Raw genomic sequence first — 12,056 nt, 5'->3', positions numbered from 1 at the left:
GGGGCCCCCACGGAGGCCCCCGACCTGCCGCCCCACACCACCAGGTCCGTCACCAGCGTCTTCCTTCACTGAGCTCGTCGAATTGCTCAGAAACGCGAGAAGGAAGAGAGAAAGGGGAGGAGAGAGGAAAAGAAGAGGGTGGCAGGCAGGATACACAGGAACGAGGAAGAAAAAATTATTCGACAGACCAGAGGAAGAGACGCTCGCGAACTTGCACCTTCACTTTCCATCCGGAAGTCGCGATGTCCCTATTGTAGGACAACTACGCTCTTCCATATTTCCATTGAAACGACGACGATTGTACGACGGTGTACGAGCGAGCTGTGCAGATACTCTTCGTTACGAAAGACAGAAAGAAAGTATAGGATGGAGAGAAGAGTAGCGGATTGATCGTTAACTCGAAGCCATCCAACGCGCGATTTTGCCGGAAAGTTATCCGAACACGCAACAAGTAGGCTAGAAGGAAGCGGAGGAAGGTCCGCTGCTGGGAGTCGTAACTAATCAACGCGCCTAAGTAACCGATTAAACCTATCTACCTAAACTAAAGAACAAAATGAAAAAAAAAACTGCTATGTAACGAACGAAAGAGAACGAGAGAAAGAGAAAAAGAGAGAGAGAGAGAGAGAGAGAGAGAATAAGAGAACGAGTGGGTGTATTTAAGAGAAGGTGAAAGAAGTCTCTGATCGAACGCTCGATTTCGGAGAACCTTAGCAGAGAAAGCTAATCAATTACTGTCCAACCGCCGCCCGTTCGCTCTACCACGGAGGATCGACTGACCCTGGGGCTTCGACCTCTCCTCCACGCCGCCGCGACAGACGAACTTCCTTCCTCCTGGGTATAAATAAAGAGGGAAGAAAATGGAAAAGACGGAGGAAGGTTTGGAAGAACCGACGACCAAGTAAAGTTGTCGTATCGTGGCTAAAAGTTTCGTAACGTCGAACGAAAGCGACTTTAAAGAGTTCGTGGACGTTGATCTCCGCCGAAGTACCGGCTGATGGCGAAACTTTCCGACGGCAGGCGTCTCCTTTTCATCCCGCCCTTCGATATTTATGTGGATTTCGTTACGCGAGAACAGGCGCGAGTTATTCGCCATCGACTGGTACTACTCGTGTCTTGGAGTTCCTTCGAAGAATGTATCGCCTACGAAAATTCGGCTACGCTCTGTTCGCGGTTGAAAGAAAATGGTATGTATCGTGGAAAATTTTGTAGAGGCGGAGAGGCGAAACGTGGATCAACAGGGTCGATGGAGCAACGGACGCGCGTTAATAGTTGTTTTGTACGATTCGTATTCTTAACGCGAGTAAATGTAAGATGCCAAGAAACGTCGATGTGTGTACTGGTTAGCCGCGACTCCTGTCGATCTCGCCTAGTTCCTCGCGGAGATAACTGACGGATAAACGAAAGCCCTCGCTTCCATTCGTCGCTTCCATCTCACCTCTGTTTGCTTCGAATTATTTCGATCCTCTCTCTTCATAAACTTAAGCCATCCTTCAGCTTGCAACATCGAAGTTTCCCATCAGAGAGGGAACTCTCGAACTGTAAATAAACCGTCGTCGTGTAACTCATCTAATGCCCTAGTTTCAATATCCGTCGTACGATCCGCGGGTACCGCGTGAACCCAACAACAAACCCGTGGCTTTGAACAACCAAACGTCTGAGAACAAAGGTTGAAGATCGCCCAGACAAGGGACGAATTGCCATCGAAAGGCCGAGTTATCCCACGAGGTGGGCGTGAATCGACGGTGAAACGGCGGAATTATTCGCATTACGAGTACCGCTGCGAATTATCGATGCCGAGAGAGATATGAGTGTTGTCCGTATAAGAGTCGAGCATTCCTTTTCATCCGTTCTATAGAGGAGAGATATAATCGGCGACGATCGTCGAGGAGAAAAGGTTGGTCGAAGGAGGCCGTGCGATAATAAGAATTTCGACGTTAAGTAGAACATATCAACGAAGCCACGTACCATTGATTGTGTCCGTTTCGTCGTATGCCATTGTCGTTCCTTTCGCGGTGAAACGAGTCAGAGCAGATGTATTTAAAGGAGGAAGATTGGTTTCTTGTCGCTTGGCAATCTGTTCTCGCGTTTGTATATAGATACAGCGATCAGACGAAGAATCGTGACATCGACGATGGGCAGATAGCACAAAGTGTCCGCGTTTATTCGATCTTATAAGAAAGTTGAAGGGTTGTTTAGCGTAATACGAAGCTCTCGTGAGTCGATTGTGTGTTGTAGATTTTTCGTGTGAATGATACGTACGGTCACGAAACGACGCGATTAACCTCGACATGATCGCTCGTGATCTAACGTGGATCGTTGGACCTGAGGTTCGGTATTAAAGAGAAATCGCGACGATTTGGGAAAACACGCGAATCCACGCTTATTGTCGATAATAGCCGCAAGGTGAAACGATCGTTCACGGGCTTAATAAATACCGGCGCTTGTCAAAGTGGTTGGTCATGGACAGCATTTAACGCGTTAAAACGATCGGCAGGAACACGAGGATCCGACAGACTGACCCGGATAAACCGCATTACCCGTACGATCAACGATTCGACCCAGTTTTTACCACAATTTCGTAGCAATTACCGAAATTGGCTGAAACGCGACGGAGAACTCAATTTCACAGGCGTGTCATAGTGAATCACCAGGGGACGACGATCGCCCATGACACATCGAGAAACGAAGATAAAGAGATCGCTGGTGGTTTCGTCGCGGGTCCGAGCGAAATTATAAATAAATCGAAATAATTTGAACGAAGCTCAAATTTGCTGCGTTTATCGCGGTTAAATGCGGAAATCGGCTTGAAACGCGATCCTGGTACTAGGATTCGTCTGTCAGATTTTGAGCATAATGAGAAACGAGGCCGTCTCGTTGGTTCGAAACGGGCTACCTCCCTCCCCGCGTGGAAATTAACGAAAGTAGAAAAACCTGTAAATGAGCGAACATGTCGGGCGAATTAATCGAACGATTTCGTCGACAGAGAGAATCCTGCGAAAGGAACCCGAGAACGTATTTACACATACACACACCGGCACGTATACACACACAAACAGAGAAACACGTACACCCGCCTAGGGAACGAGGTAAACGTCATTAAACGCGAGAAATAAGTTCGCAACATCGACGAGAATTAATTCAGTTTGAAAGGATTTGCGCGTAAACTGTGTATTTTTCTAATGATTTTTGGGCGAAGCCAGTCGCTAGGCTCGTTCTTCGTTTTTTGATTGTCCTTCTTTTTCTTTTCTTCATCGCCCTCCCAAAACCATCGATAGGAGTGAAACGGGACACACGGTCCTCCTGCGTTTTCATTTCTCTCTAGGTTTAAGGACGTTAACGTGTATATCTATGAGTTACCAAATAAATGAGACGGTTAGAAAATTGGCGTTGTTAATCATTTTCTCCTTTCTTTCAAAAATACGAGTGATAGGATCAAGTTTGAAGATTCGAGCTTTGGACAATGGCGTTCGAGGTAAGTTGACTACATTGTCAATCGCAATAATCTGTCGTGCTGCAAGAGTTTATCGTTTCCACTATTCGAAGAGATATAAACTACTACTTAAAAGAAGAGAAGAATCTGCATGTTAAAGAATATTCCATCTTATGAACAAACGGGTAACGAGAACAGAAACGTCGTAGTAGCATACTTGAAAAAGAAAATTGGCAAATATATTAGTAATAAGACCTGAGTCCTGATTTCAATGTTATACATAGAAGAAACTTTTAAAAATTGCTAATTCTTCGATCCTTCGAACAGAGGGTTAGTACAAAGTATGCATAGCTTGAAAACGTTCCCTTTTCTACGATCCATCGAATATTCGCGATCGAAAGACGCACGGTCGACGACGAATTCGAAAGGAATCTCGGCCAGACGCGACAGCAAGGAGAAACTTTTAAGACTTTGTCATTTTTATCGGCGAACCCGATATCCGGAGTCGGTGATTGGCTCGCAAAACTTTTCTGATCTGTCTTCCGTCCGCCTGCAGCGGTTCCCTGTATACTTCCACCCTTGAATCACCCATTCTTACCCCAAGTACCTTATACGTAAATCACACGGACGCTTTGAGACACCCGTTATAACGTGAACTTTTGACTAACTTTGTCTGGCAAGACAATGGCTGTACCTTTTTGCAATTCTGGCGTGAAATAATCTGATGGTAGAAAATTTCGACGATACATTGTTCATAATATATATTTTTAATATATAGACGTACATAATAAAAAAAGAAGACAAGCTCGTTAAAGTGAGAATGAAAATGAACATTATCCCTCGACAATTATTTTAATAATTAAACGCCATGGGGCTGTTAATGTTTGTTCGAGAAAATAAGATAAATATCGGTGTGTCTTATTTAAAAGAGAGAAATTATTTCATTAATTCTATTTAATGGAAGGAACGAGATCACGATTGTTTCATTGTTTCTCCAACAATTCCATTATCCATCATTAAAGCCGCTTGTTCCTCTGTTCGTTACTTCGTTACCGATGATACAAGCTGGCTGTTGGCCGGTCATTTTTAACGAGTCCGGCCGGGCTAAAGCTCGTAACACGCATCGAAATTTAAAATAAACCCGTGACTTCGTGATGAGTCAGTAATACTTAATTAACAAGGATCGAAGGAAATTTAGAACTCCATGGAAGAGCGGATACAACAGAGGCGTATTGAAATTTCAAGGCAATTTTAAAGTTCCAAAAGATACGGAACCGAGGTGATTTAATTCATCTCGTTACTGCGTTATATCGATTGACTGTTATTTAAATACTAACCGTTGCAAATTAACAAGATCATGCACTCTTGCTGCTAGTTAACCGAGAGTGGCGCTTTGACTGGTAATCAGACAACTAGCAATCGAACGATGTCACACAAATGATGTTTTTTTTGCGTGGCATAAAATCGCGGAATATTATATTAATGTTCCATCAAACCAATCCGCTACAACGAAGCAATTAACACTTTACCGACCGATAGCCAATCGGTTTTTCATCGCCGATGCTTATTGACCCATAGCCTATTAATCTGCTTTTCGTCGGCAATAATCTTTCTCATTATTTGAACAGTAATTTGTTATTTAGTACTAATGTACCTTGCTCAGTTGCGTCAATTGCGTTGCTTTGTAAGCTCCCACAGTTTTATAGCAATTTTAAAAACTTACCGTTCGTGATGAACGAAAAAAATTGAAGAATTAGAGAGTCTAAACCGAAACAGAGCCGGCGCCAGGGAGAATCTGCGCCTGAGCTGCCGGTCGGACGTGCGTATGCTGTTGAATCGCTAGCGGTCGGTAAAGTGTTAACAAAGCACGTGCCTTTAATTTTATCTATCTGAAACTGATATCGGTTGTCTAATTCCATATTTTTTGCTAAAACGATTTCTAACGTGACATTAAAGTTATAAAAATATTTTGAGCGCGTACAATTTAACTGACGTAATGCCGCGTACAAATGAAGAAGGAACGCGTCGAATGAGGATTTTCAATTATTATTCGATTACGTAGACCCTCGGACGTACCTGGCTGATTAAAAATCGGGAAGACACGAATTCCTGCAGCGGGTATCGAGAGTGACACGATAAGTCGTGGAAGTAGCCAGCATGGACTAGGATATTTACAACGTGCCGGGCCGCGATAACGTAACCCCTTCGTTTCATAGCGACTCGTTTCTATTCCACCGGCCAACCCTAATCCCAAGGCCACGCCTCGCGCGGCAGAACGTTCTAAAGATTATAAAAGCGGACTAACAGCCGCGTATAATTCACCTTTGTTATCCCGCATCATGGAAAGCCGTAATGATACGTTTATTCCATAGAATTTCACGTCTGTAGCCCAACGCCGTCGCGGTTCTCGCAATTATAGTGTATACGGCCCTTTGGCGAACATAAGAGCCATGAAAATAATAAATTGTTCCGTATACGCGAGAAAAAAAATCACGTTAGACGGAGAAAAAGAGAGAGAGAGAGAGAGAAAGAGAAGATATACAATTTTGGTTGGTGTAATTTAACGCTAGAATTCTAGTAATTAAAAATACGAGGTATGCTGTGTAATTTTATGATTCGATGTTATGGCGAGTCTCGTGTTTCTCAACTGGCTTATGCTCCTCGTCAATTTACCATCATATTCCTGAAATAACTTCTGACTAAGATAACGATAATGATATCGTTTTCCCGTGTATTTTCCGTGCATAGTGGCCATCAGATCGAAACCACGCGAAGATTTTAATTATTCTTCAGCTTTCTGATGAAATTGAGCCGCACGAGCGAATGCTAATAAGTATTGAATAATCACCGGGCTGCGAACGTGTATGCATTTACGAAGATGTGCAGATGATCATATTTCAATAGTAAAAACGTGAAAATAGTCTGCGAGAGTGATACGTTCTGATGAGAACGATCGCGATCTCAGGTGTTCGAAGCAAAACGTGTTCGAGTATATGAATAATGAAAACGGTAATGGTTCGAACTAGGAGACTTCTAATTGAGATAATAGATTTTCGATCAGGATCGAGCGTGTAATTTTCCGATTCGCATAAGTTTGGCGCGCGGAAAATATGCAAATCGAGATAAAACGGCGATCCTTCATTTTCCATTCGTATCACTTTATGCTTCTAATTTCGTGAATATTAATGAGTGATTGGCAAGCGTACAACGAAGAACACGATAGAATCATATTTCTCTTGATTTTTCGGCTTTGAAGTTGCTTCTTAATAGAACGTAACACTTGTGAAACGCACAAAAATACTGCGTATTTAATCCGGAACCCAATAAAATCAGTTCGTAAAATATAGAACCGATTGACAGAGTATTAAACGGAATAAAATTACTTGCGCATAAGGAACAGAAATGATTCATGGCGTGACTCTGTTCGATAATTAAATTATTGAAATAATTCGGATTCGCGCGGAAAGTCGATTCAACGTTTCACTGCGTGAAAGTAGAACAAAATCCCCTTGGTCCGAGCGGATTTTAATCCGATTCAAATAAAATATCCCGATTTCCAGCGATAATAATCCTGTCCCATGCTATCGTTGGATAGCACTTTTTCTGGACGCAGATCTCAACGTACCGAAAGGCTCGTCGGCTCCGATCAATTCTCAGCGACGTTCACCTGCATCCTATCAGAGAAAAACGCGCGCGGATCGTGCAGTTTTACGCGGCCAGCTTTTCCAGAAAAGGTGATCGACCGACACCACGGTTCCAGGGCTTTACCTTGACTAGCGATGCTGGCTGCGCGATAATTCCACGCTTTTTGTCGGCTCGGTTGCACGGAAGCCCTGGCAAGAAACGTTCGATCGAAATGCAAATTTCGGCCCGGGCTATCTCGGATACCACCACCAAGCGTAATTTTGATTTCACGAAATTCCTCTTTATCGAGAACTGATCTATCGTAACGCCGCCTGGAAACGTCGGACCCATGGATTCACGAGCAAACCGATACGGCAACTCGTTCCGCGTATGTAGACGCAAAATCGTCGATGCCATGAATCAAGGAAAAGAAGAATGGCGTCCGTTGGATATCCTGTTTTTTGCCACTTTCGTCAAAGATATCCGATTTCTAAAATGATAGTGTAAAGAGGATTCTCTGATTGAGTCGTTGAAAAATATGGCTGGTAGAAAAATTACCAATATTGTTTCTAGAGTTATATAGTCTTCATTATCACGCTTTATATCGAGTTCTTTCCACGTTTTTCAAAAATAAATGATAGTGTAAAGTCTAAGATGATAGTGTAAAGAGGAACGATTCTCTGATTGAGTGGATCAAAAATATGACTAAGAGAAAAATTACCAATATTGTTTCTAGAGTTATATAATCTTTATTATCTCGCTTTATATCGAGTAAAATTTTACCTATAACGTTCGTACATTTAGCTTTGTCGACTTGATAGGGCGCGGAATAGAACAACAATTTTTGTGGGCGGTCCACTTTGGTTTTGCGAAAGTAGCCGCGGATCTCGTTACTTAATCATTAAAGATACGGCGATGGGGCATGCAATGTTTCATGCCCAGGCCCGATAAATTCTAAATCCCTTCTATATAACCGCGAAAAGAAATTCTCGTTCGGTTCGTACAGAAGCTTCCAACACGATTTCCTCCTTATCAGACCCTTGAAACCTGAGAATCACCAATTACTAAAAAAATTACCATCTATAAACAAGCTTAAAACAAGGCAGACATGGCCACAGTGGGTTCAAAGATCAGATCAGATCAGGAAGTGGTGGAAACAAAGTTAATAATCGAAACGGTCTGTAGGAAACTGATAGCGAATTTTTGTTTCGGCCAAAGAGGTAGAAATGATAGGGTGGTCGATTGAAATGCAAATCGAGACGTGGCCGAGGTTATTCGGTGTACACGCAGCTGTGTTATAACGCGCCAAATTTGATCGCTTCTTTCTCCCATGGGTTTCGCGTGTCGCAAACAACTCGTTGCCGATCTATAGAGAGAAACAAAAAAATCTCACTGTCGAGCCGATTCTGTTCTCTTCCACTCCTATTGGAATACAGCGCGCCCCTAATTTAATTAGCTTGTATCGCTAGAACCGCAATTTCCCTGAACTCTTTCCCACGATTTTATAACTTAAGCCAACCTCTCTTTATATAACCAGCCTCCATTGAAAATTAGGAACGACGATTGAAATCGCGAAAATTGAATTAGGGAGACGCGTAATAAGATCGGCTGTAGTAGTTTCGATTTACATAGATAGCTAAGCTGAGCGTAGGAGTTGGCCAGGCCAAGGGTTGGTTCCCGATGTTTCCAAGGGTATTTTCACGGCAAAACGTCTGCGTTCGAAGCTTCTACCAGTCTCTCGTGCATGGAATTTTAATACCTCGATGTTTGGAATTTTAATATTTCTTGGGTGCATTGTGCGGGCTGCACCACGGTAATTTCACGGAAATCGTGAGAGTTTTTCGAATTAATAATCGTCCTGTGTTCTTTGTGAGTATATTGTTTTGCAGTGGGTAACTATCGTTTTGCGAGAAGTCTAGTAATTGAGTTCCATCGGAAGATTTCGAGGTATTATCTCGAAGGGAACGGTCGGCTCTTTTAATTAAAAACCCCAATTGGTTAGCCTTATCTCGGTCTCTGAACGATTTTTAATTCGAACCGGAAACATAGTGGACATAATCGTGGAAACTGGCGATACCCGTTTTTCACAGATCCACCGAGATTTTCCTTATCGTGGCGCGACAGACCGCTTCCCTTGCGGAGGTGGAGGAGCCTCGAATACGCTCGCGGTTATCGACGATATCTCGCGGGAACGCACGAAAGAAGGAATTTCGACCTGGTGAAAATTTAATATTCGCGATATTGTATCCTTGCGGTTTTTTCAGCCACCGCCTAACCCATGGTTATCCTGGCGTATCCTTGTTTCGCGATCGATCGATTCTTCCATGTTGCGCGAAGGGCTCGATAAAATGTGTAGCGGTATATGCGTCTTAAGACGTTTCGATTCGAACATGCCTCACGTAATTGTTTTGCCACAGAGGATTAACACTGTACGACGCACATAATGTAATAAACAAACTCTGGACAAAACCCCCACTCCGCCACTCTGATTATCTCCTCGACCCTCCTGATCATCTCAGCACCGATATCAGCAGCCGTGGCAGTCCTTAGCTTACGCACGAGATCCATGTTCGGAGTAGTGCAAATCACCTTCCGTTTCTTGCCCCTGGACCGCCCAGATGCTATAGAGAGGTTCGACTTCAACGAGGCTATCGATTCCTTGCCGTCGGACCTCGTGCGGGCCTTCCAGTATCCTTCTGAAGATGGTCCGGCATCCGAAACCATGAAGGGAGCCACAAAGATACCCTCCTGCCAGTCCGCTGATCTCAACAACCTCCTCACCTCGCCAGGCACAGAAACCGATCCGGGGGCCTGACGGTCCACCCCTGAATGGCCGTTGTCGCAAGATGACGACACAGCGGGGCCCACTTGAGTACCCACAACTGCGCCGATACTGGGATATCCGTAACGGATTGCACCGTAAACTATGATTCCTTTTACGTTCGCTATCCATATTATTGAGGCGTATGTGTTGTCCGTGATAATTGTAGAGCTGTTGGCTGTAGATGTCGCTGCTTGGGTACTGCTATTTTTCTTCTAATTTAGATGCGTCGAAGAAAAATCGAACTACGGGCGCTGGGATTCGAACCTGGGTCCCGAACGTTCGTAACCTAAGGCGCTAACCACTGCGCTGCCGTCGTCCAGTGTTAGTGTCGAGTGGCGGTATTTGTTGTCGAGTGCCGCCACATTATTTATTTATTTAAGTTTCGCCGAGGTCGTCATCATCAGTTCCAATCCTAGTGCTACTCAGTCTTCCGCACCTTACCCCGGTCAATGCCGGAGCAAGGTGACGGAGGCCCGCACGAGAAGGTGACGTGAGTGGTCTTGGCAGGCATGGGCTCACCAACTTCTCCGAAATTCTCCGCACCGGATCGGCAAGCTAATGAGGGCCAAAGGCACTGACCAACCGCCACTCAGTTATAGCAGAATATCAAATCCATAGGCCTCAAATCCAATCTAACCCGCCTCGTGCTCTCCGGGGTCCAAGGACATTGCCTTGGAGTATGCCAGCTTCTATTGGACCACCACAAATGACATGAAAAGCTTATGCTTTTTAATCGCGATACACACATTTCTTAATTGTACGATTTTGGAACGTTTCAATACTGAGATTGCAAGAGTCACGCATTAGGAATCTGTGAAATTCCAGAACTTTAAGATCGCTATAATTTTAGACATGTTGTGAGCTATAAACTTTCAAGACTTTAGGATTTTTTAATTCTAGCACGTCTACTGGAACTTTACGGTTCTAGAACGCTGAAGTATCAGAACTCTACGATTCCAGGAAGCCAAAACCTAACTTACCCCTCTGCATTACCGCAAATCCTGCTGCATCTTAAAGCTACCGTTGCAACTCACCTCCTTTCAGATTTTTTTCATGGCACGGTTAATATTCGGTCGAATACTTTTGCCTTATATCCGATGCTGACTTTTATGTATAATTCAACATCGTTGAAAATTCCGGAGTCAGATTTATTCGCAACTCAGTGCGACTGCCTCTAAATTCCATTAGCCTACGAACTGAAAGAGTTGCGTTATCGCTTCGCGTTTCGCTTTGTATATTTCACGAGGCACCGCGAGACTACAAAGGCGTAGCCACCCTCGAGAATTCATCATTTAACAGAGCCTATTTTGTTCATTATCCGACATCGGCTTCCGCTGCGGAAACCATTTATTTTCGACTCCATTCACGCGTAATTATGAATGTTGCGTTAATATTTCATCGCCTTTTTGTGGTACATGGGTGTTGGGCCGAGTTCGCGAACGATATACCGATCGCGAATTAAGGCAGGTATCCAATTCCTGGTCCGCTGCTACATTTGGAAAAATACGTCAATTCGTTTCATCGAAATAACGAATTTAACAAAAAATTATTTTAAAGTATCGAATCACTTTTATCGATTATATTTGGTACTAAGATTTGTACACTTAAAAGATGGTAGCTTTACGATTATTTCTTTTCCCTTCTAGAACTCTAGGATTCTGGTATCTTAGAATCCCTATAGAATTCTACGATGTCTATGAAACTAGGTTCCCGAGACTCTAAGACTTCTGGACTTTTTTTTAGTATCGTAGGATTTTTATAGATCTGTAAAATTCTTGGACTTTAGGATTCCAGGATTCTAGAATTTTTATAACATTAACTTCTTTGGAGTCTAGGTGAGTGGAGTATCTAAATACGAGGTGCGATCAAATATAAAAACTGAGTTCAGAGTTTTATTAATAGATTCATTTAAATTTCGCTTCAAAATAGTCTCTTCCGGCATTGAGATAGAGATCGGATTGGCACTGTTGCGATTTAACTCGTATGTCACTCACAATGTCCAAACGCTGTCAGTTTCATTTTTAGAAATAGAAAGAGTTCGTGAAGCGCTAAATCTAAAAACTAGTCGCTCCTGCTCATCGGATTTAGCGACTCCTCTCTATTTCCAAAAATGAGATCGAAGCTCTGCGCTTTAATTTGCCTCGCAAGCGCTAGACACGGCCGAGAAGAATGGTTTCC

General features: G+C 43.4%; 1 protein-coding gene across 2 annotated transcripts in view; it reads left to right on the top strand.

Annotated features, from left to right (window-relative positions):
* LOC100746694 (beta-1-syntrophin) overlaps nt 1–3,381 on the top strand; it is a 360,690-nt gene extending 357,309 nt beyond the window's left edge. For both annotated transcript variants that reach the window (XM_012385063.3, XM_024367201.2), the window contains exon 9: nt 1–3,381. The gene's annotated coding sequence lies outside the window, so the exon portion shown is untranslated.
* The last annotated feature ends 8,675 nt before the right edge of the window (nt 3,382–12,056 follow it).

Source organism: Bombus impatiens, unplaced genomic scaffold (assembly GCF_000188095.3).
Source record: "Bombus impatiens unplaced genomic scaffold, BIMP_2.2 scf_0317, whole genome shotgun sequence".
Classification (NCBI taxonomy): Eukaryota; Metazoa; Arthropoda; class Insecta; order Hymenoptera; family Apidae; genus Bombus; species Bombus impatiens.
Note: the sequence above shows the minus strand (reverse complement) of the source record. Positions and strands in the feature narration are given on the sequence as shown.